A 26,401-nucleotide genomic window follows, 5' to 3' on the forward strand; every position below is an offset into this window, starting at 1 on the left:
TTGGGAAGGGAATCGGTCAGAGGCAGGTGAGCGTAACACGGTGCAAGTGCTTCTGTGACAACTCTGCTTTCCGTGGCCGTTGCACCTGGAATGTCACACCTGCCGGGCTCACATGCCCAGCAAAGCAGAGTTGTAGTGTGCCGATGTGGAAAGGGTGCCTGTACATTGCTACTGGCACCCTTGTTTGCGGACCGGCAAACTTGTAATGAGGCCAATAGTCGCTTCCCCGGATTTGTGTTATTTTCTACATGGGGAGAAAATAGGCACAGGAATCCAAACATACCCTGGGTTCCCATGCCTGTACACTTCCATTGTGTAAAAATCTAATTGGATCTTTGCTGTGTGCATTTAAGCGCACAGCCGAGAGAGTTAATGGTGGCTGCCATGAGAGAATAAGCAGGCCGCCATTGCAACAGGTATGTAAGGACCGCTTCTGCTCTGTGCACATGTAAAAAAAGCAGACTGAGTTCAAAGGGATCTTTGTCTCCTTGCCGGATTCTGAATAGTGACACGGTCAGAGACGGGTGGGGTCACCTGCATGTAGAGGGGAAATACACAGTGTGGACTTTCCACAATGGTCCATATAGTGGATAAGTACCAAAATGGTGCAGATCGGGCAAATCCCATGCAAAAATTTTTCCCTGGGTTTTGACTGATCCATACCATTTTCCACCCTAATGATAATTAGAGTGTTAGTTACACCACATGTTGCAATCTTGTATTTAAAAGTGTTGTGTTTTTTTCTGACTTAGCTCAGCATTAGTACTTTTTGGGATGAATGAAAATATAAACTTTAGAGAATTACTTAATTTTAAGTTAGGGCAAGTGGCCCAACGGTACTAGGTATGCAGTGGCCACGCATGGCATGCTAGTTAAATGTCCACATGTTCACTTCGTAAAAATATTGTTTTGTATTATTTTCTTCCAAATTTGTGATCCGTCTGCTCCTCTTCCTTTTACCACCTATTTGTGAATTAAGTCATTGATTCTATAGAATGTGTCTCTGAATCTATTCCAGTATATTTTTTTATTTCTGTCCTTCAGGTTTCCCCCACTCTGTCAAGGACTGCTTTTGCCATTTCTATTTCCAGAATCTTTTCCTACCTATCCTAGCAGAGTTTTGTTGCCAATATACTTCCACAGAGCAGCACAATCTCACAGAAGTTGCAAGGCTTAAACATATGCAGAACAGATGCTTTGAAGAAAGGCACATCAAGCTATGTTAATACGCAAAATCCCTTCCTGCATAATGTTCTGCAAATCGAGTTCTAGGGCTTTCATGTACAGTAATTAACAATCATGTAACTTGTTACATTGCCGAAAAAAGGCAGCGTGGACAGTTAAATATAAATTATGTTGAAGGCTGTTTCACTTTTCCTATTTGCATGCCGCTATTTAACAAACAGAAGGCACCACAAAGGTCTAACAAGGGCCAATCCACCGTAGGTCGGTCCTATTACCTGATGACGCACAACAATGTGCTTCATCGTGTGAGAATTCGTAATTAGCAGATGGAAGAGGGAACGCGCGCTTCAGCGCCTCAGTGCTTAATACCCTGCATTAGACTCTCTCTGTTTCTCTCATCTGTTTTTAATCTTTGTTTTGAATTTTGTCAGCAAAATCTGAGAAAGTTTTACATTTTTAGGTACTCCACGGAACTGAAGCACGATGATCAATGATCCTCAAAGTCAATCCTAAATATGTTTAACCCATTAAGCTTTCTTCTTCTTCTTAAAACACCTTAGAATGGCAGTTTTGGGTTTAAGCTCCAACTTCCTGGGCAAGTGTCCTAAAAAATGATATTTTTGTAGTAAGTCCAATTATTGTTTTAAGTGGGTTAAGACATTCAAAGGGGGGCCACTAATGCTCTGTTAGACAATATTTGGGGCCCTAATGCTCTGTTAGACAATATTTGGGGCCCGAGAACCTAATAAGCATCTAGTGTTGTCTCTGAATCCCAAGTAACTAAGGAACATTTAATAGACTTGGGGCCTATGCAGTTAAAGCAGTGGCCTAATAGACATGGGGCATCATTGGCGATCTGGAAATAAGGGCACCAATAGCAAAGTACTCGTACCCTTTCCGGATCACCTCACTGTGAGTTTGCCGGTAGGGGTATGAACTCCCACCAGGCCTGACCTCTTCCATTACATGGTAGAACATAACCTAATTCCAGACATAGAACTGATGATGTGATTCGAAATATGTCGGATACTGATATCTGGTGGTGAATGCCAGTATTGCCACTTACAATGTTTAGATTTGACTTTGACGCTTGGGAAAATGAAGCTAAGAAAGTGATACAATATGATGTTTGGCCTCCACAATATCAGTGAAGAGTTGTGTATTGAGAAGGCCCAGGCACCAATACTCACACTTGTGGGGGCATCCTGCAAAACTGTTTGAATTTTGGACCACGTGATTTTTTTCCAATTCACAATGGAAGCAATATTTCGTGTCCGGCGCTTGAGTTCCTTCTCTCATTCCAAATCCGGATATGCCTGAGTGGAAGCATGGTGTTGCCATCAAGGTGAAGCAGTGGCGTGCAACAGACACCAACGAGGGCCAAAACCTGTAATACTTCCCAGGGCCGGAGAGATACCCGAGGGGCCCTTGCATGGAAAAGTGTCCCACAGTTAACAACAGAGACAACGGTTTTGTCAAGCCACTGTTTGATGCTCTGTGGCGCCACACCACATCCATCATGCAGGATAATGAGTCAGATGCCTAAAAGCGTGTTTGAAGCTGCAGCAGAAGAATGAAGGTGATGAGGGACGCACACTAGACACCAGAGTATATCAGTGCACCTTTTGCCATCAGTATTGTGCTGAACCACTGGGAGCTCTTTGGTGCATGGTGTTAGCTAGGCCTTTATTCAAACACCAAGTCTGCTGCCCATTCACCTATTTGATTTGTTTTTGCATTTCGTCTCTAAAACGATATTGAATCTTTATTTGGATTTTTTGGTCTCTAGCTCGACCTTTCACCCAGCCTTCCCGTTACACCTTAGTTTGTGTGATGGAATAAGTAATTCAAAGAAATTCAATATGGAGTTGGTGCAATATGGAAGCCGCCAAAGCAGAGTACTGTCACCTGAGATGTTATATTATGTTATGTTAAGATCACTTGTAGCGTGCTCATTCGCCAATGGCATCCTGGCACGAGCAAAGGGACGGAAGCAAAGCTTAGAAGAGCAGGGTTTTCAAAAGGCGTCTGAAGGCAAGATGGTTTTCAATGCACCTTAGAACCTGTGGTAAATCATTCCACTGGGTGCCAGCAGCAACTGAGAAATCACGGCTGCCTGTTCTAGTAAGATGAAATTTAGGGATAACTACCAAATGTGTATTGCTGGAACTCAAAGTGCATTCAGGAATGTACTGCGGAAATGTGTTCTGTAATTATTCCGGACCTTGATAGTAGTAGGTCCGATGAACTAGACAGAGGGATTTAAACTCAATTCTGCTTGCCACTAGAATCCAGTTTAGGGACTTAAGCACTGGACTTATGTGGGCCCCATACCGAGTGGAGGTAGCGACCCAGGCGGCCATATTTTGTAGAAGTTGGAGTCAGTGGATTTGACCCCGTGGCTGGGCTAGGTAGAAGGAGTTGCAATAGTTAATATGACTATTCACAAGTGAAGCCACTACAAGAGGTTGCAAGTGCGCGGGGAGGAAGGTCAGTACCTTAGAGAGAGGTCTCAGTATAAAATAACCAGTCTTACACACTGCACCAATCTGTGAGGACACAGAGAGGAATGCAAAGTAAACAACTCCAATATTTTGTACCTCCATCACTGAATCTGGAGCTGCACCAAGTGAAGATGGCCAGCTACAGAGAAAGGAGGCACTAGATGCAGAGGGGGCACCCACCACCAATATCTCAGTCTTGTCCCCATTGAGTTTTAGCCAGTTCAGATGCATCCACGTTGTTATGTCTTCCAAGCACGCGTACAGATTTGAAGACAACCCAGCCATGCCGAGATCTAAACGGACGAGGATCTGGGTGTCGTGAGCATATGAATAACAACAGCACCCGTGACAGCAGATAAGATCCAACAGCGGGCACTCATAGATGTTGAACAAGGTTGGGAGCAAGGCTGAGCCTTGAGGGACACCGGATGAAAGTGAGCAGAGGGAAGATTGAAAAGGAGAAAGAAGGAGTGATTGGCCCCTTTCTATCAGGAAAGAGGTAAAACATGCAAGCATGGGACCAGAGAGACCTGCCAGTGACAGGAGGGATAGGAGAATAGAGTGGTCGACAATGTCAAACGCCACTGACAGATCAAGTAATATTAAGGCTCCTACCCCGTTTTGGTCAGCCAACATGGCTAGATCATCAAGGACAGACACTAGGACGCTCTCGGTTCCACACCCCGGCTGGAAACCCAACTGGAAGGGTTTGAAAAAAAGACAAGGTTTCTAGAAAGGAATGGAGAAACTAGAAATTCAAGAGTTTCATCAGGAACGGGAGGAGAGAAATTGGATAGTAATTGGCCAAAACAGAAGGATCCAGTGAGGATTTCTTTAGGAGGGGAATCACAGTGGCCTGCTTAAATTCAACAGGAATAACATCAATCTGGCATGTCCAGTTGACTGCCTGGGTAAAACAGAGGACCAAAGAGGGCATCATCTCCTTAATCATCATTAGAGGCAAAGTATCAGATGAGAAGAGGAGTTAAGAAGATTAACTGCCTTAATTATATCCTCAGAAGTGAAGTGTGGGGTAAAACATAGCCCCTGAATGTCAGAAATAAATAGGTCATGCCAGGTCAGGATTAAGAGTGAAGCTTTCTGGTGCTATCTATTAGAAATGCAGGCCAGTCCAAAACACTTCTTTTTCTGACTTAAGGCCTAGTGATATGGAAAGAAATGGGCCTAGTTAAATTCTACTAAAATGGACAAGTGCACAAGTGGAAAAAGACACTAACTTTTCACAAACGAGTTGACATTTACATGGAAAGGCCTATTTGGAGTATTAAAGGGGACAACGGTTTCCCATGGTAAATAATGGCCTATGCGTGGAGAATACCGAAGGGATACTCATGTCCTTCCAACTGTTACATTAAAGAAATGCATTACACATGGACATCTTTAAAAACTGCAGCAGTGCACATGGGATGAATAGAAATTGTTGTGCATTGGGAAGCTAAAAAGGTGGAATAATGCCTTTTCAATTTAGAAATAAAGTCGAATGGCAAACAGCTTTTGGCCAGTAAGAAGATGCTTGATTTCAGCACATCAAAATGACAGTTGTAAGAGAAAGGCATATTTAGTTTTCATAAAAGAACACCGATTCCCTGTGCTAACTATGGCCTATTTTGTATGCAGGAGATTGTTTCATTGACCTCTTTTCTAATATGGTATAAAGAAAAGATTATATTGTGAACAACATGCCATGTTGCAGCATTGGAAGTTACAGGTACACAGTGGGTAAATGTAATATGCTAGCCTTTCACAATGGTAAACTGAAACTTGTTCTCTCTGAGATGAAATCCCCCACTGAACTCGGAGCTGAATAGTGTATCTGGATCCTGACCTTGCAGCCCTCTGGTTTGATGCATACCACGAATGCAGGGCTGGTTTCAAGTAAATGCTTAAATGTACAGGGAAAGAGATCGGAATTGTGGTAAAATGCTGATAACATGACCAACAGAAATAACCTTTAAGGTCAGGATTCACATAAAAAGTGTATTAGCTCTGAACAAAGACCCTTTGAAAATCTGGACTCAAGACCTTTGGCTGGGCCCACCAAGGAAACAGGTATGTCTGTCAGTTTAAATGCTAAAATATACAAATGAGTAGATTGAAATTATGGGAGTTGCTGACAACATGTCCTGCAGAAGTGACCTTAAGGTCAGGCCTTCCCATAAACAGTGCATTAAGCTCCAAGGAAGGACCCTTTGAAACCAAGGAGGAAAAGGTTAAGACCAACATGGATAAACCAGATGGCTGGTCACATGTTATAAGATAAATGGAAACTGGGTGCCATGACATGCCATTATGCAGATGACACCCAGATCCTCATACCCCTTTCGGGCAACTATGAAGTGGACTTGGCTCTGGTGAATAAAATCTACATCCTCATTCAAGCATGGATGGCCACACATGGCCTCTGCCTGAACGACGATAAAAGTGAAATCCTGCTCCTCGGTTCAGACCTCAAATTATCCAAACTCACCCCGGACTATACCTCATTTAACATTGATAACAATACTATCAAGGTTATGCGCGAGGTCAAAACGTTGGGTTTTTACCTCGACTCAACTCTCACCCTCAAAAAACAAGTGAACTCCCTTGCCTCCTCAACCACCTACACGTGTAAACTCATCCGTGCCGCCAGACCCTTCCTGTCCAGTGCCAGCTGCCTCACCTTGGCCAATGCCCTTGTCATGTCCAGACTGGACTATTGCAACGCCTTATACTCAGGTGCCCACAAGTCGGTCACTGACAAACTCCAGAGATTACAAAATAACGCTCTTAGAGCAGCTCTGAACATCCCACGCAGAGAACATATCTCCAAATACCGGACAGAAGCCCATTGGCTAAGAATAAAGGACAGAATCCTACTTAAAACTATTTCCCTCACTTCTAAATGCCTCAACAATCAAGCACCCCCCTACCTAGCGGAAAGAATCAACTGGAGACCCTCTAACCGACTGACGAGATCTGCCAACACCTTCGTACTGGAAGTCCCCAGATTCAAACTTACCACAGCGGGTGGTGCTAGCTTCCCAGTTAGAGCTGCACAATCATGGAACACACTCCCATCCGACCTTAGATGCCCTTTACCCTACACAAGATTCAGATCCTACGCTCTCAAATGGCTGCACAACAACGACATGCTACGACCCTCACCCTAGCGGAAACGGTACAACCTGTTAAAATGTTACTCTTATGCGCTTAACCCTGTTATTTTATATGCATTGTATCACCCACTGTAAGTGACCACTGTTTTGCTGTGTTAGCCTGTGTCAGGCATTGTAACTAAGTTTCGAGTCCTCTTGTACTGCTGCGCCCAGATGCCCACGGGCTCAGAGCGCAATAACAAATAAATAAACAAACAAACAAACAATGATTAAACATTGAACACATATTTCCTAAATAAATAGAGCATTGTGTGTCCTATCGAGCCCACCCCTGGTTCAATTTAAAGGGGATGAAAAGCCATCCTGGACCATGTAAAACAAAATATTTGTGATGTATGTAATTTAAATTCTGATCAAAATTATGATTCTGCCGTTTTCATACAGCTGCAAAATTTGGACTTTTGCAAAGTGATAGTTCATGAAAGTAAGGTTTGAGCTGGAAATGGTCCAATTTTTTGCTATTTCAGCGCAGCAGCAAACTGCGAAAAATGATAGCTCCACCCAGCCTGGGCATGTTGAAATAAAATTAGTATTGTCCATCTCGCCATAAAATATAGAACTCAAAAATATCTATATTCGGGAGGTGCTGTTGAGCAGCCTGAAAATGGCTGCTTAGCTAATGTGCTTCATGCTATGCCAGCTGCTGGTTTGACATAACAGCGGCATTGCTAGCCATCTGCTCTCGAGAAGACCATCACTTGTTGCCTGTACTATGGTGCATCTCCAGGTGTAATCTGAGAACCGATGAACCCCCCTGAGCCATGTGGGGGGGCCCTGTCCCTGTGGTGTGGCCTCCGCCTGTGGCTGTTTCCTTACTGCGCCCTGCGGTGAGGGTCTGATCCACCCGCGCGCTGACTCCTGGGGGACGCTGTGGCCCGTTTCTCTATGCCTGGCTGCGGGTACATCGGCCGGATTGAGCTGCTGAGGACTATCCACCTCTGCCCACTGCTGACGCTCTGGCTGCAGCCTGCTGTGCAGGAGGAGGTGCGCTGTGTGGCGGGAGCCTGAGCATTGTGCGCACTGGCTATGCACCCTTGGCCCTGGACTGCTGGGAGTCTGGGGGCCACTCCATCTTAGGTGCGCCTGGTGTGCTGCGGCAGTCGCCCGCCCATGGACTGGAGGAGGATGGCGTGCTCCGGTGGCCTGAGTCGGCTTCATATTACAAGTAAGCGGAGAGCCTGGAGGGGAGGGGACAGCCCACGGCACCTCCACTTAATAACAATCACTCCTTTGAGGCCCCGCATGGCCAACGTGGGATCACCTTGGCCTCCCACCATCAGTGCAGCCCATATACATTCCGGACCCCAGGCAATGTCCTGAATCCTGACCTGCCTGACGCGGGCCGTGAGTAGAGGATTTGGGAGAGGGACGCATCATTGCCACAACCCAGTTGCTATTTGGCCTGCTCCCAGCCGGATCTGCGCTGCTGGGCGCTGCTGATCCCCTCCAACCCCGGCGGGGACCCCACCGCCTCTGAACTCACTTTCATACTGCCTGGACTCGATGGAGCGAGATGTCTATTGCTGAAGGGCCCTTACGGTGACACGACCCTATACCTCGCCTGACTCTGAAGCCCTAGCTTTCTCCTGCAGCCCACTCATGAGCCACAACCTGCGCATTAGAAGGGATCCTGTGCAAGGTGGTCCATCGCCCCACTGGTCATCATCCTACTCTTTACTCTGCATGCTACGAGCCACCTGGCTGGTGCTCTGTTCAAACTTCCGCCTGGGCGCAGCCCTCACTCCTCCTGAATTCCTGAACACTGCTTCAGAGCCGGCTGGCCCGGGGAGCGCCGTCCCCTGAATGGGACCACAGATCCAATACACTCCCTGATTGTTGAGTCCTTTGGCTGATACTGTGGCCAGGCCACCTCCGTATTAGTGCCATTTTGCTCTGGGCTCGAAGGGCGACCTTATGATTCCACTTGGTGCTATTGATTCCTGGGGTCTAACGTAGAGGTTGCAGTGCCACTGGGGATCGCTGCCTGCTTTAATACCTGCACCTGCTGCTGCGCCTCCACTTACTTCACATTCTGACCCCTGGCCTGCACCTGAGACGGCCACGGGGTGACATACGTATTGGTCCCTGCACCGCCCTGCACTGAAAGGCCCCTGAAGCCTGGAGCCTTGCTGCACCACTGGGAATACTGTGAACCTAATATCCACTGCAGCATCCTACATATCTCTTGGCCTGCAGCCAGACCCAACCACTATATCAGAGGGTCATAGCCTTGGCTGATTCCTGCACGCCCAGCCACCCAGCCACTCCCTACCTCGACGATGTCCAACAGATCTTGGGGCACTAATAAGACTGGTGCTATGGATACATTTACTAAGGCAACACCAAGACTCGAGCAGGAGCAATCCTCAAGCAGCCAGGAAGACGTGTCGATGCCCGCTGGGGCACCAGCCCCAGACCTGTCTGTCATGATGTAGTCCATGGCCAAAAACTTTGCTTCCTTCCACCAAAAATTGGATGATATTAATGCAAATGTGGCATCACTCAAATCGCAGCTAGACCGTGCAGGCTCCAGAATCACTGAGGCTGAGACCAGAATCAGCAATAATGAAGACGGGATACATGTACTTCAGGATGCGGTGTCCTCCCTCACTAAGGATATGAAGTCTGTTAAAGCAAAATGTGACGATTTGGAGTCCAGGTCCCGTAGGAACAATATCCGCATTGTTGGTGTACCTGAAAATGCACTTAAAGGGAAGATGGAATCAGCGACGGAAGAAATGCTGAAAGAGCTGCTAGACAACCCCAAACTGTCCCCCTTCTTTGCTGATGAGCGTTCGCATAGAGATCTGGCTCCGTGCCCCAAACCTGGAGATTTCCCAAGGCCCATAATTGCAAAATTGCTAAGTTATATGGACAGGAACCATATCCTCCGCCTTGCAAGGGAAAAGGGAGAACTCAGATTCGGCTCGCAGATTATCAGGATCTTCCCAGACTTTTCAGTTGGAGTGCAACATAAGAGGCGCCAATTAATCAGCGTGAAGAAAATGCTCAGAGAACGGAACATCCCCTACGCAATGCTATTCCCTGCACGCCTCAAGTTCACGCTCAAAGATAAGCTCTACTTTTTTACGGTCCTGGAAGAGGCGGTGAAGTTCATCGAAGCACAGGTCCCACTGAACAACCCTGCTGAGGATCTAATGGACAACGACTGAACAGTAAGCCACTTCCTCTGCTGTGCCCTACTACTGATCGCACACTCCAGTGTTTCAATGTGATCTGGGATTTTGGCGAACATTGCCAGTCTATTTTGGGGCACACAGCGGTTCTCTTGGTGAGCCACGGCTCATATTGATGTGCCATGATTAGAAGGTTTCACTGTATTTCTCCCCAGGAGTTGTTGTTACCTTACAGTATTGCTTTTTCATCTGCACACAATTTAACTCTTGTATTGCCTATATTGGTGTAACCCTTGTGTAATGGCTCTGCATCTGAACAGTACAATTCTTCTTCTCATGAGTCAATAGGATAACGTAAAATGTTCTGACCCAGCCCATGCGTCAAGGTGTGGTATTCTGCCATGTATTCGCTGTAGCTGGTCGCACGGCAGCAGTGCACCCCTCTGCAGCTGCAATGGTTATGACTAGGGTTTTGTGGGACACGTGCCCCCGTTGGGCATGCGCTGTAGGCAGGCCAAGTTGGGGGTGGCTTGCTGACAGTTAGTCTAAGGGGGGGCACTGCCCCTGGGGAGAGGGCAGTGAGGGCGGGCGGAGGAACTGTTGGGGAAAGCTGTGCAAAAAATGGCAGGGGCAAGACAACAGTACGCAGGAAGGATGAGCAGTACAGTTGCAACCATGATACTGATATACTCAAAGAAAATCATACTTCCTGGGATGTCCCCTAAAGCATATGGCTATAAAGATAATGTCATAGAACGTTTGAGGGTTGAGTAACTTCACAAAAGACTGCAAGGTCACAGCCTACGCTCAAAGACATGGGGTTAAGATACTCAAGTTACAAGAAACACATGCTCGGGTCAGCAGGCAATGGGCATCTCACCGTCCTGGGGGCCAAACAGATTTTACACAATCTACTCTAGACAGGCCAGGGGAGACCTGATTCTAATTCATAAATCAATCAAATTCAAACAAAAAAAAACTATGTTGACATGGAGGGCAGATACATCATCCTATATTGCACAATGGCAAACTCAGAGTACCTTATAGTGAATACATATGCACCCAATGTGGACACCTCAGATTTCTTTGATGCTGTGCTTCCATTCTCATGGGCTATGTTGGGGTTGGGATCATCTGTGGGGGAGACATGAACTTGATACTGGGATGGATAGGACAGGGCCTGCACCCAGGGCCCAATCACGAGCAGCACGTAGACTACACATGCACAGTACAGCAGTTGGTATCTGAGACGTTTGGAGGATACTTAACCCCCAACAACGAGAATACACGTATTGCTCGTCGGGACATGACAGCTCCTCCAGGATAGACCTCTTTCTTGTTTCTGGTGAACTAATAGGCAAGGTCAAAGATGCCCAGATACTCGCCCGCACACTGTCTGACTATGCCCCAGTTACAGTGTTCATGGAGTTGGGATTATCTCCGCTGGCCTGTAGTTCATGGCGCTTTAAATCAGCTGCCCTATTCTATAAGCCCTATAAGCCAATATTCTGGCAGATATTGAGACCTTCTTCGAATGTAACACACAACATGCCACAACATCCGGGGTTCGCTGGGAAGCCTTCAATGTATATATCAGGGGAATGTCCATCTCAAGGGAGGCAGGTGTTCTAAAAATAATATGAAATGTCCTACGCCGTTCTGAATCCAAGCTGCGGGGATTGGAGCTAGAATACGTGACAGCAGCCAGCCCTGCCAAACTTGCACAGATAAGGGAAGAACTTGAGATCTTCGAATCACACGCGTTGCGAGAAATTCACTATTTCAGTCGCCCACAGACCACTAGGAAATAGGGGGAAGATGAGAGGCCAGGGAAAACACTAGCTAGACTGGTTAGTGGGAATGGCGTCAGGCCCAGATCAAGGGTGTTAAAGATACGCAGGGTGTCCCGCATAGGTCAGACCAGCAGATTCTGGAGGTCTTTACTAAGTTTTATGCAAATCTCTATGCGTCACCCCAAGAACATAGTATACAACACATACAAGACCTTCTTGATAAGATCCCTATGACATATATCTCCCAAGTAACCAAGGAACAACTCGACTCCCCAATCACACTGGCCCAAATTGTTAAGGCCATCACAGGTCTCGCGAAGGGTAGGGGCCCCGGGCAGGATGGACTCACCCCCGAATTCTACCAGGAGAATGTAGGGATACTTTCCCCCAGATTATTAGAGGTCTGGACCGAATCACTTCAAACGTCTGTTCTTCCTTCCTCCATGCGCAAAGCAGTTAGCCTGATAAACCCGGTGACGAATGTCATTCATACAGGCCCCTATCACTTATGAATATTGACACCAAGATATTTTCAAAGATAATAGCAAACTAATTTCTTCCAATTATGACACATCTGGTGCATGATGATCAGGGGAGCTTCGTACCCGGGAGATCGACTTTCCATAATCTAAGACGGCTTTTCAATGTCACGTCTAGAATTGACCATGACTCAGATGCTGTGGCGGTAACGTTGGATGCCCAGAAGGATTTTGATATGATCTCCTGGCAGTGTATGTGGCTGGCCCTGGAAACAATGGGGGTAGGCCCTAATATGATTGGGTATATCAAATTGTTATATACGGCTCCTATAGCTAGGGTCCTGGTCAATTCTCTAACATCTACATTATTCACACTTTTCAGGGGTAGCCGGCAAGGCTGCCCGTTCTCCCCAATTCTCTTTGCGTTGGTCATTGAACCAATGGCAGACCACATCAGAGCATGCCACGTCCATAGGAGAATACACCTGAAAGACACTCCAGAAATAATATCCCTATACGCTGACAATGTGCTATTGTATATTAGAAACCCTGCAACCAATCTGGACCCGATCTTACGAGATGCAACCCGTATTGGCACCTTCTCATGCTTCTCGATTAATTACTCTAAGTCTGAGACATTTCCACTTACCAACACAACCAAGCAGCCTGCTTCGGAGTACCGGCTCCGCTGGTCCCCGGGGGGAATCAGGTATTTAGGAGTCCGGATGTCCCTATCCAAATCGGCCCTGCTGCCTGAAAACTACACCACCGTCGCACAACAGGTTGAGGCAAAAATGACGAGGTGGCGCTCTCTCCCATTATGACTGGCCGGTAAACTCTCCCCGATTAAGATGATACTTGACCCTAAACTACTTTATATTTTCGGGAACGTACCTGTCTGCCTGGGGAAACAAGCTGTGTGCACAGTTCCTGTGGCATGCTGGTGCGCTTCACAAAAAATGTCCAGATAAGACTCTTTCATATGAGAGAGGGAGATTCACCACCCCCAACCTAACCCTATATTGGACTGCTGCTCAAGCCCAATATGCCACGTACTGGTACCCAAGCCCAACCACTCTGTCTCATGTTAAGCTAGAAACTCTTGCAGCGGCCGAGGTGAACATTATGACATTAATATTCTGTCATGATTATAAGAGCGATTCCCCATCAGATCTCTTGGCGACCACTCTGCAAGCATGGCACCGACTACTAAGTCCAACAAGGGAATCTCCCCTTTATTACAAATGGCTTCCTATTTGGGGATTTCTCAGGATTGAACCCACACATGATTAACTCTTAGCACAACACTGGCTGACTCTGGGATACAGGGCATTGACCAACTTGTTCCCCGATGGGAGATTCATTACCCCACAGACATGGCAGCAAGGCAACAACTCTGGATCAGCACTGGAGATGTTGCAGTACTATAAGTTCCATGCGGCCTTCCGTGCCATGTGGCCCTCCTGCCCAGACAAACCTCCTGATAACCCAGAGGTCTACTACATAGCCAACTCAAGTGGTGCCCATGGGGTGGTCTCCTCTCTATACAAAATGCTACTAGCAAAGGCCCCAGACCAGTCCCCAAAGTGAATGAGCGGATGAACTGGGTCTTGAGATCTCAGACGAATTATGGAAGAAAATGTGCTCACACACAAACAGGGTATCCCTCAACTTTTGGTTTAGATGTATGCAATATAAACTACTGAACAGATTATACTACACTCCCCATAGAATTGCTAAGTTTACTCAAAATACCATACACATCTGTGCTCAATGTCCAATGGAGGTGGCCGACCACTTGCATATGTTCTGGGTGTGTGGAGTACTGGGGAGCTTCTCGGACGAGGTCCTGAGGGCTCTTGCGGAAATTATTGGTGCTGTGGTTGATCCCAACCCACTGGGGGTGCTGTTTGGGATATGAAGCACAGATGATACCCGAAAGATTGCCAAATTCTTGAATATAAGCTGCATGGTGGCCAAGAAATGTGTACTCCAAAGCTGGAAGAGCCTGTCTCCTGCAACTTTTCAAAAGTGGCTTAATGTGCTCACTTGGTCTCAGACCTGTGAGGAGGAATATATTAATGCACTTCCGATACACTCCCGCCCCAAGAAGGTATGGTCAGCCTTTCACACTTTCACAGTTATCTTGCCAATCACGCTGATAGCGCATCTGGAACATCCTCACCTACGGTACTGCATGAATAATCCAAAATGTCTAGATGTCCTATTGATCTCACCATTGGAAAATGTATTACCTTGCTTTGTATGAACCCTGAACTGTATAAATGCGACTGTGTCATTGCTCTGATCTATGTGTTTGCCGTAAACTTCTTCCAATAAACAAAACAAAAAAATATATATCTATATTCATGTGGTTATTTGAAAGATTAAGGGAGTTGTCACATAATGCAATTTTTGAGAACACAAAATCTAAAACTTCCTTTCATTTTGAAATAATGTATCTTTTCTCCTCCCTCAGCCTACATCATACACTCCTCTCAATTCCCGGTCCTATCAGCAGGCAGGGGGTATGGTGGGGGGAGTGGAAGGGAGTGAGCCAGCCAATCATTCCTGTGGGAATTATGACCATGTTGGAGTGTCATCAGCACTATAAGAGGGTATGTTTACATCAGACGATGGCTTTTTGACTTTATTCCGGGAGACAGCCTGCTGCTGGACTCTAGCGAGGAACAACTAGCAGAGAGGCAAGGAGAGCTACCAAGATCATCAGGGAAACCTTGCCTGGAAACCTGGTAGCCCTATCTGAGAGAGGCCTCTCTGGGGGGAACTTGCTATGGGAGAGGCCTTGTGTCAGCTGCCTACCAAAAGAGTGCCCTACAAATCTGTCTGGCCTCCTGAGCAAAGAGCAGAGAGCTCCTATGTAAGCAAATATCCCAAAACCATTAATTGCACGAGGAGCCATCTGCCTTTATACCTGTCTATTAGTGGGTAAAAGGGGGGTGAAACTACTTAGGCCCTTCGCACAATTTATTAAATCTCATCCCAATTATTTCCCCATAGAAAACCACCCTCTCTGTTGAAATTGAATTGTGTTGGGAATCGTCTGCCCTATATCTTCCCATTACATTGTGGGGGAAGGTAGTGTGTAGACCCATAGCACATTTGAATACAGTAAATCAATTAATTCCCATATAGAAAATCATGTGATGAGTGTTGTTACAATTCAAAATTAACAAATTTCATGCCCAGTGTGTTAGAGCCCATTTAGCCCATAAATACTTGATTGACCTTTTTCTGAAACCCTTGACTTCTGTACAGAGGGGGGGCTGAATCCCTAAGGAAGTAATCAACAAACCACTGCCTTTACAGTCCCTGTGGAAATGCAAAACAAAATTCCCATTCATATCCATTCAGTTTAAATCAGAATTACAAAGCACTGTGTCTGATCTGTATGTGTGTTGCAAATCAACATTTCCCCTTTGTTCCCATTTTTCTCTGACCCAAATTACAAAGTCCTGCCTTTCATTTTCATGTGTGTTGAAAAACGATTTCCCTTTGAGTTCTTTTTCCCAACCTTGCCTTTTAAATGAAAGTTGAAAAACTATTTCCCCATTTGAGTTCCTTTTCCCAACCGTGCCTTTCAAATGAAAGCCTAAAAACAAACTTTCCCATTGATGCCCTTTCCTGCCAAAACAGAAACCCAAAGCATTGCCTGTCCTTTTAATGTGTGTTGCAAAACTATATCTTCCATTGTATTGTGATTGTTTTCTATTGTTTAAATTGAAATTAAATTTGTCCTAAATTGTGACTGCATATATCAAAATGTCTACCTGTGTTGCTTTAAACATAAGGTGCCATTTTCGATTTGTGATATTTTGCAGTGCCACAACATTGGTGGTTGATGTTTTTGTGATTATCCTCCTATTTTTGGTAAAACCATTAATAAAAATATATTCTTACTTTACACCAGCCTGGTTCCTAGTCCATTGGTGACACAGGGTATTTGTTGGTGTCGGGTTTGTTTGTTTGTTTGGTTGTTTTATTATTTATAATGCGCAAACGTACGCAGAGGTATCAGGGCGCAGCCTTTACAAGAATTTTCGAAGTTTAGTTACAATACACATAGAATATATATAATAAAAATGAGGTACACCAATGTTATATACATAGCAGCAGTAAAGCCGACAGGCCGTTATATACATATAAACAAGAAGGCACACGAGGTTACAGTGTGTGCGGGTAGCGCTAGGCATTTAGTTGTCTTAGTGGGCCTCCAGTTTCAGCCAGGAGACTACCTTGGATCGGAAGTTCTGATAGGGCAGGTCCATTCTAAGATTAGGAGGCAGGGAATTCCACAGTTTGGCTGCTTTCACCGGGAAGCTATTGCCCCCTATGGTGGCACGTTTGTAACGGGGAATGGATAGGCAGTCTTTGTATGCATTTCTGACGGGTCTTAAGGAGGACTGTCTGTGGAATCTATTAATCAGGTAGGTAGGGGCAGCATTATTGAGAGATTTGTAGGTGAGTGATGCTGTTTTTAAGAGAATTTTGTCTCTGGTGGAGAGCCAGTTGTTCTGTTGGCTAAGTCCTGTAATATGTTCTCTTCTGGAGATGCCCAGAGCTGCTCTAAGAGCATTGTTCTGTAGAGTTTGCAGTTTTCTGGTGGTGGCCTTGGAGGATCCCAGGTAAAGGGTGTTGCAATAGTCAAGGCGAGACAGTATGAGGGCTCTAGCGAGTGTAAGGCAGCTAGTGTCCGACAGGAATGGTTTGGCTGTGCGGATTATTTTACACGTATATGCTTTGGAGGATGCCAGGGAGCTCACTTGTCTTTTGAAGGAAAAATTGGAGTCTAGATAGAATCCCAATGTTTTGACCTCCTGTCCGACTTTGATGTTGTTCCCGTCAATCATGAAGGAATTGTAGACTGGGCTGAGTTGGATGTAGCGCCTAAGATGATAAGTTCTGTTTTATCATCATTCAGGCATAGTCTATGAGTGGCCATCCATGCCTGTATGATGATGTACACCCTATTTACCAAGGCCAAATACTTTCCATAATCTCCAGAAAGCAGAAGGAGGATCTGGGTATCATCTGCATAGTTAGTGTAGGTGATACCAAGATGATCCAAGTCATCGAAAAGGGGCTTGGTAAATATGTTATACAAGGTAGGGGAGACACAGGAGCCCTGTGGTACACCGCAGGTGATGGGTATAGGGTCTGCTGCCGCAGTGGGAGAAAAGACCCTCATGGTCCTGCCATTAAGGAAAGATGTAATCCAGGTAATGGCCTCGGTGGAGAAGTGAGCTGAGGTGTGGAGTTGTGTGCATAGGACAGAATGATTGACCGGATCGAAGGCTGCAGATAGGTCAAGGAGGAGGAGTAGGGCAACTTGCACATTGTCTCTGAACATTTCGATCTGCGCTTTCAAGTCAATGAGTGCGGTTTCAGTCCTGTGTTGGGGACGGAACCCAGATTGTCTAGATCCTAAGAGATTGTGATCTTCCAGGTGCTTCTGTATTTGTACATAGGCAACCTTGTCCAGAATTTTTAGTAGGAAGGGAACAGTCGTTATAGGTCGGTAATTTGTGGGTATGGCTGGGTCAAGTGTGGGTTTTTTGTGTAGTGGAAGTACCTAGGATTGTTTTCAGTTTGTAGGGATGGAGCCAGTGGCGAAGGAGGCATTAATCAATTTCGTAATGAATGGGGAGAGGTCGCGGGCAGCGTCTTTGATGAGCTGTGCCGGGCACAGATCTCCCTGGCAATTAGAGGGTTTCAAGGACAGGATAATTTTTTCAACTTCAAGTGTATTGACTTTGGGAAACTGGAAGCGGGTGAGATCAGTGGGCATGAGCTTGTCTGGAGTTTTTGAAGGGAGAATGTCATTCAGGGAGGCTCTTTTGTTGGAGATTTTACTTTGAAGGGTAGCGATCTTATTCGCTAAGGCACTTTGAATTTCTGAGCACCAGTTTTTATCTTTGGTGCAGGAATCAAGGGGTGCTATGGGGATTTCTATTTCTTTGAGGATGGGGAAGAGTTCTTTCAAGTTGGATTTTGCTTGGGATATGCGAGAGTCAAAGGAGGCTCGTTTGGCCAAGTAGATTTCTTTTTTGTACAGTGCAGCTAGTTTGAAAGTTTGAATTTGTTTGAAACTAAGGGAGATTTTTTCCAAGTGGCCTCACAGTTTCTTTTTTGCTGCCTTAGGTTTTTGAGGAATGGTGTGTACCATTTGTTGAGGTGCGTTTTCGGTTGCTGGATCTGAGTTTAAGGGGGGGCGATACGGTCCAGCAAGGTGGCCATGATCTTGTTATATTCTTCAACCAGAGTCTCTGGGTCCAGGTTGTCAGGGAGTGTGTTGAGTGTGGGGAGTAGGTTCGGGATGAGTCTTTCTACTGTCATGTTCTTCTTGTTTCTAGTGAGAGTGAGTGGGGCCCTAATGGAAGGCGGGGGTGGAGGTCTGTCAGTAGAAAGCATGACCAATACCAGGTGGTGGTCGGTCCAGGCTAGGGTTGATATATTTGTGATATTCGCTAGGCAATTGTAATCGGCCACCCAGTCGAGTATTCCACCTTTCGAGTGTGTGGGTGCCGTGTATTTTGCGCGAAGCCTAATTCAGTGAGAGTGTTAACTATAGTGCTAGCGATATGGTCTTCTGGGTCATTGTAGCCCAAATTAAAGTCTCCCAGGGTGAGAACTTGAGTGGAGCTTTTCAGGTTGCTGGATAAAATAGCGCTGAGGTCTTCATAGAAGGTGCCAATGGGGCCTGGCGGGCGGTAGATCAGATAGATATTAAGGGTTTGGGTATTAGTGAGTGGAATTTTGACTGCTAGTGTTTCGCATGAGAGGGCATCGGTAGAGGTTGCTAGTCTCATGGTAAGACTGCACTTGTGGATAATGGCGACACCCCCTCCTCTGGAGTTGGGGCGGTCTTGTCTCAGGATAGAGTAGTTATCTGGGACTGCCAACATGAGCATGGGGCCTGCTGCTGGGTATAGCCAGATCTCAGTGATGGCAAGTAAGTCGAGGTCTTCTATAAGGATTAAGTCTGCAATTTCTGTAGCATGAGCTACTATCGATCTGGCATTGATCAAGGCTCCCTTGATTTTGGGACTACTGAGTTTATAGAAGGAGTAACTATGTTTTTAGAAGTAGTAGTATGGCGCTTGTCCTGTGAAGGTTCAGGAGTGCCTAGATTGAAGGAGTTATGAGGGGGTGTAGGGTTGAGGTTTTGGAGTGAGTTGAAGGTTTTTGTGGAAGAATTTGGTCGAAGCGGCAGCATTCTAGAGTTCTGTGTAGTGGGCAGTGAGCGGGCAGAGGGCTCATACATTTTGGCTAGTCTGGCTCTAAATCCTAGGTTCCTATCTATGGTGGTGCGAGGGAGACAGGAAGGTAACAGAAGCTGAGGATCGTTTATATCTAAGTATGGTACTCGGTTGTTAAGTATGGTTGGATCTGGCGTGTTAGGTAGGTGTGGAGCCATCTTAAACTGTATTACAGTGTTTAGGCTGATCAGGAAGTAGGCAAGCAGCTTGGTGGTGAATGGGCACATACTAACTGGTGATGTCAAGAATGTTGTGAAGCCGGGGAATAGGCTTCTTTAGCACCAGTTGGGACAGTGTGCATTTGTATAATGGCCTGGGTAGGGGTATCGCAGTAAAGCTGAGATGCGCTAGGGTTATGGCTAGGTTAGGATTGAGTGATTTGGCTGAAAGCACTGAGCGACACCTGTATTTGCGCTAACAACATATAGCTAGGGAACACTAAGTAATACCTGGGTTAGGTGACACAAAGTGGTTGAGATGCGCTGCATAGCACCCAGATATGAAGTAGTTGATATGGCTGGGAAGCCCGGAGTGACACCTAGATTTAAAATACAGGGCAGTGTTGCTAAGAATACATTGGATAACACCTAATTTAGAGGGAAAGTAGATAAGGCAAGAAGGCTAAAGTACATAGAACAACAACTAGATTCGAAATGTGGCAGTTTGGCTGAAATACATTGCATAACACCTAAAATGGGTGGAGCAACAATGTGGAACAGCGTGGCTAGTATGCATTACATAACAACTAGGTTCAAAGTCTGGCAATGTGGCTAGAATACATTAAATAGCAGCTCGGCCCGAAAAGGGCAATGTGGCTAAAGTACATTAAAAATAGCAGGGTTAGAATAAGGCAACACGACTGGAGTTCGTGGAATAATACCTTGATTTGAGGTAAGGCAATTTCACTGGAGTGCACTAGGTGGTGTCTACCTTTGGGTACTGCAGATTGACTAAAGTGCTCTTTATGGGCGGCAGACCACCAAGCAGAACCTCCGTTAGGAATGCACATATGACAAGGTATGCCAGACTAAATTAATGGCCACAAGGGGGCTCACAAGAAGATATTGTTACAGGTGCGCATAGTCTGGCGTCGGGAGCAATATTGACTGTGGGTGACATGCGGGTCGCATCGGAGTAAAGCACTGTCGGTAATGCCAATTATATATATGGAAGGTTGGTGTACCCTCCTGTTACAGAAGTGTACAAGTGAGCGTGCTTAGGACACAGGGAATCGATGGACACACAAGTTCGGTGTGGGGCCAGTTGTAGTAGCTAGAGATGCTTGAGAGGCAGCAGGGTAATTGGGTTGCAAGGGGGCATTAGAATTACCTTGGTATTAATTGAGCGTAGGGCCAGGGCGTCTGGCAGACGGGATGGCAGAGGCGGCAAGAACAGGCGACGGCCTTGTTCTCGTGGGCCTTGCTGGGAGTGGGCCGGCTATGCCTGCCGGCTCCAATCCCAAAATGAAGATCACGGCAGCCAATTAGGATTGGGTAGACTGCACGGTGCCTGATTAGGCAATGGAGATTTCCACGGTCAGGCGGGCGGCCATCTTTGGCAGGCTGGGTGCCTCATGTAACTTGGTGGCGGGCGTGATCGTTTGCTATGGCAATTACGTGCTGTGGTGCGAGACAGGTTGGAGGCCTCACCAAAGAAAGTCACTTTTAAAGTCGCTGTTATGCTGCAGGAATGTTGGAGGAGCTCACTGATAACGTGGACTTAAGTGGACTTACTGAGGAAGACCTTTGGTTTGCCGCACCCACTTTTCCCAAAATCCCACAAAAGGGCCGGGTGTGCAATTCTGCATGCGCGCTTCCAGAAAGTCGCTTTTAAAGTCGCTGTTACGCTGCAGGAACGTCAGAGAGCTCACTGATAACGTGGACTTACGTGGACTTACTGAGGAAGACCTTTACTATGCAGCAAGGACTATGAAGATGGACTGGCTCATCATTTATTTCTAATTTAGAGGACATTCTGATAAATATAGTCTCTAAATCCATACCTCTCAACTCACACCCGCCTTGTAAACAGCTGACTCACCCGCCAAGCCTCCAGCACGCCCATTCATTTCAATGGGCCTCTCACCCGCCAAAAATAAAATCGGGTGTTTTCACCCGCCTTTCCGACACAAATGGTTGAGAGCTTTGCTAAATCTACAATTTTTCCAATTTTCCAGGTTCGCCCGGGCCACTTTTCCCAGAATCCCACAAAAGGGCCGGCTGTGTGCTTCTGGGCACGCGCTTCCAGAAAGTTGCTTTTAAAGTTACGGTAATGCTGTAAAGCAGTTCAGCGCGACGCGACGCGACGCAACACGGTCTGCTATTATTATACTATACTGATGTGCGGAGCAGCAGAGCGAGTGTTTTATAATACCGTGTATGATTTGTAACTATTGATCGCACTTCATGTTGTTATCACTTCACTTTTACAAGTGCTGGTAGCAGTGTTTTGGAGAGGAAGGTGAGCTATCAGCTCTCACTCATGTTATAATCGAAACGCGGTATGGTTGCTGTTTTGAACCTGTTCATATGATTGCTCTCCGTGCTTGTGAACGGGGTCGCTGACATATGTGGTTCCCTCCTATTGTAATCTACCGTCTGTGTGACTACTTGACTAGTTGAGCCAGCGGCTTTTAATCGTACCCTGAGCGTGTTTCTATGAGCATTTATTTTATATTCTAAATATATTTGAAATTATATGTCAAGGAGTAGTGCTGTGGTGTGTATGTCCCTGTACGTCTTTTCCACGCACTTCGTATACTCGTTAAACATCAAGGGCCGAAAAGAATATTGTACAGCCTTGCATAACATTGAATGGACTAAGCTAGCATTATTTAATGTGCGACATTGTGTGAAGAGATCGCATACACAAGGTTTAGCCAGTAATGATCTTCATTGATGAATTTCTGTAATTCGTGCAATTGTATGACATTACTCTATGATAGTTAAATGTTATGCAGGCAAGATTAAAGGTCAGGTAGACGTTTTGAAATGCTGTAAATGACGGTGTTACAAGTAAGATAATACTGATACCGTGACTGTCGCTCTGTTGATTTAGGTGCTTGTGTTTTAATCATTATAGCAGCACATTGTGTTACACGCTTTTACTGGATCACAAGTGATTACTGAGCTAGTGTGTTAGTGTGTACTTAGCCCATATATACTATGGGTGATCAGAATATTGAAACACCTCCTCTAAAACTATTGAGAGGGAGGCGTATATGTCTGCCAAAAGTTATGACGCAATCAAAGATGCATGCCATGTCATGCAAGCAGTTGACTGAATATTTCCCGAAGATCCTTACTCCCGCCTCGAATGTTGCTGCCAGAGAGTTAGTTAATGATCTCTCTAGCAAACTTGGATGTGTAAGTTCTAAACTATTGGACGATGAGTTGTGTGGTAGGTCCTTAAAAGACAGGCCTCATATATCAACCAGGGTGCCCAAGTTGACTTGTGCTGGGGGTATTGGGCACATTTGTGTCACTTTAGGAGACATGCAAAGAAGTGTGGTTGAAAGAAGTGACGAAAGTCACTTGTCTCCATAACACTGTAGCCATCATTTGGTGAGAAGTGTCGATTTATGATAAAAGGACACTAAATAGCATTAGTACGCTAAATGATGATGGGGTAGCATGCCTCCGTGGTGTGTCACATTGTATCCCAATGCAACATGAAATTATAGATATGTTCCCCTCCACTAGAGCCCGAATACATAACATCAATGTGAAAGGACTAGTCCAAGTCGAACAAGGAATAGATCTTTGTGTAAAGATCTTGATGGTCATGATGTAGAATTTCTCAATCATTCACTGAAGCAGTCTCCACTCCGATTGTGCAAGTGAAATCCTCTCCCAAGTTAGATGTACACTTATTGGCCACACATACTCAGATGGCTAGCAATTGGAAATGGGGAAATGCACAAGAGCCACAGCAGATGGGTATGTTCAAACCACAATTTAAATATGACCTTAACCTTAATACTATGGGGATAGATACCAGAACCAGAGTCGTGGCAGACCCCAGCGAGTGCATAAATATGCGTAATGATGATAACAGTATGACATCAAATGACACGTTTAATGTGTTTGAAAATCTCCTAACAACACTTGTTGCAAAATTTGAACGTTTAGAAAATAAATTAGGCGTCCAATCATTGTTATTATTTAAAAGTTTGAAAGCGAATAGAAACAAGTCTGCGAACGCAATACTAACATGTCAGAAATAGATTCCCATAAATATGACGACAAAGGAAACAAAGATGCCATCATGTTAAATAAAAAACTGAATAGCTTAGGAAAGAGTAAAAGCAATCAGTCTATAAAAGGACCCACTTTGAAGCAAGAACTACCAAAAATCAACCACACATTTATGTATAGTCATAAGAACAAATTGTGCAAAAACATCAAGAAAGTGCAAAATGTTTCTGCGGAAATGGTAGGTGAAGGGGTGGTAGTGCACCCAGTAACACCGAAAATGATGGCTTAGAAAGATGACAATGGGTTAGTATCAGAAAAAGATCCGAGCTGTGTTGTACATCACGACTTAATAAACATTGAATCTGACAGTGTGAGCGTTCCCGATACGGATAGTACCCAGTCAGGTGCTGTGGTACCACCTATAGCACAAACCTGTACACAAAGCACGTTGCCAGAAATCTGGGAAATTAAATTGGGTATCAGTGATAAAATAGTTAACAATGACCAGAATGCAAAGGAATATGTGCAAACAGATAAACAAGAACAAGTTACTCGGGTAAAAGCTATTCAACTGCAGCAAATATTTGCAGATGATAACCGCCTGCCAATTAATAGATCTGCAGTCCTAAATATATTTCACTCAATTGTCCCACTTAGGGTAATATTCTCCAAGGACAGGTTGATCAGGTCGAAGTACCTGATACATTTGTAACTAATGTAAGTTTTCACTCACAGACAACTCTGCAACATGGTATTGATTATGAACAGCCATTATTAAAACCTGGCTTCACAAGCACTGTTGTGAATATACCTGTTAAGAAATTACGTGCATTAGCAATACAGAAAAATATTGTAAACAGCAAACAGGACTTGTACACGAATATAGTTAGTCTAGCAGATAACGATAAAAGTTGTCATTACAAACGGCTAGTCTGGGAAACAAAAGACTGACCCCGTCTAAAAGTGCGCCTATAAGCTCCATAAAAAGAAGTGTTGCTAATGATAAAGACGAGGTAACAACTGAGCAGCGATATTGACAATGGCTTCCCATGGCCCCTCAAACAGCTTTTCTCCTCTTCGCATCGATGACACTGATCTTATAATTTTGTGGAATGCTAGAGGTCATAGCCACTTGTTTAAAGAAGATGGTTTATTTGCCAGTGTATTGAGTTTCGTATTAGTTACACTACAAGAGTCATGGCTATGTGATAATGTGCTGTTTGATGGTCGTAGTACGGTAAAAAAAGTTGTCGAAAAAGGATTAAAAGGAAGGCCAAAGGGTGGCCTCATGATAACAGCACGAGAGCAAAGGGTATCTACCGTGTTAAAAGAGTCTACAGACTATGTATTAGCAGCCATGTTGAACTATGAAGCCACTGTGATTCTACTCATCAACATTTATGATCCACCAGATATGGTGTTTACTGCGGAAAACATTAAGGTAATTAATCATATTCTTCGATATAACAATCATAAACTACCAGCATGGTTCATGTGTGATCTTAATGCACAGATAAGTGATTTAGTGTTTGATGATTGGCAAAAGGTCATCCATAAATAACATACATTTACACCACTAACAAGGGACACCATGGAATAAGCTATTAGTATCATATGGCTTCTAAAAACTGAATGGTAATACCTTGAGTGATTTTAACATGGCCTGTGCACGTGTTGAGGGTAGAAGTGCCTCGGTAATAGATTATGTATTTGTGAACGATAAGGCACACACATACACTCATGACATGGGTATAGTCCCTAGAGAGGAAAGCAATCATCTTCCCCTTTGTTCGCGGTTGTCATTGTGTACTGGTGTATCTGGCATGCCGGTTTATGATAAGAATTGTCAATATACCTGAATGAGTGCCAAAATAGAAAATACTTGAGATTACAAAATCTCGATAAAGCAAATAGAAAGGCCTCAATGTTACTATTGAATATATTAAATGAAAAGCCATTATCTCCAACTAATGCCGCTTTTGAATTAGTAGAAAACTATTCTGATGTCATGTGTGTGATAAGTAAGGAAAACTTAGTTTGTCGTGCTTATAAAGCTAGTATTGAACATACGAATGCAAATAAGTCATGTCAAATGCAAAATGATGAAAAAATAATGTATGCAAAGAAATTAGTACCTCATGATATTGCTGAGGTGGTTCTACAGGGTAAAGTAGGACAACACACAGCTATTCTATTAGCCAGGGTAAAAATCATAAAGAAAAGATATTGACACTGGCTAAAAGTACACCATCTTCAATGTGAGACAGAACGATGGCAAATGATGGCCTGATTACCACAAGATAGAAAGTCAGTAGAAATCTGCAATATCGAAAAAAACGTGAGCTCACAATAAATTGTATAAATGAAGCGCCATGGAATGCGCATATCGAATCTACATTAGGTTATGAAGATAATAATTATTTGGAATTTCCTATACCAACTGTAAAATGGAAATGTAATGCTACAATAATTGACATTGTGATAAGAATTGAAAAGCTAAAAAACTCCCGTGCTGCAGGGCCTGGTGGTACATGTAACGGACTTCTGAAACTCAATCCTGAGTTATGGGCTGCCGTACTGCATAAGCTGTTTTTAGAAATAGGACAAATAGGTAGAATTCCTAAGACATGGACTGTGAGCCATATCCTTAC

The sequence above is a fragment of the Ambystoma mexicanum genome, chromosome 5q (assembly GCF_040938575.1).
Source record: "Ambystoma mexicanum isolate Mex_15411 chromosome 5q, UKY_AmexF1_1, whole genome shotgun sequence".
In the NCBI taxonomy this organism is placed as follows: domain Eukaryota; kingdom Metazoa; phylum Chordata; class Amphibia; order Caudata; family Ambystomatidae; genus Ambystoma; species Ambystoma mexicanum.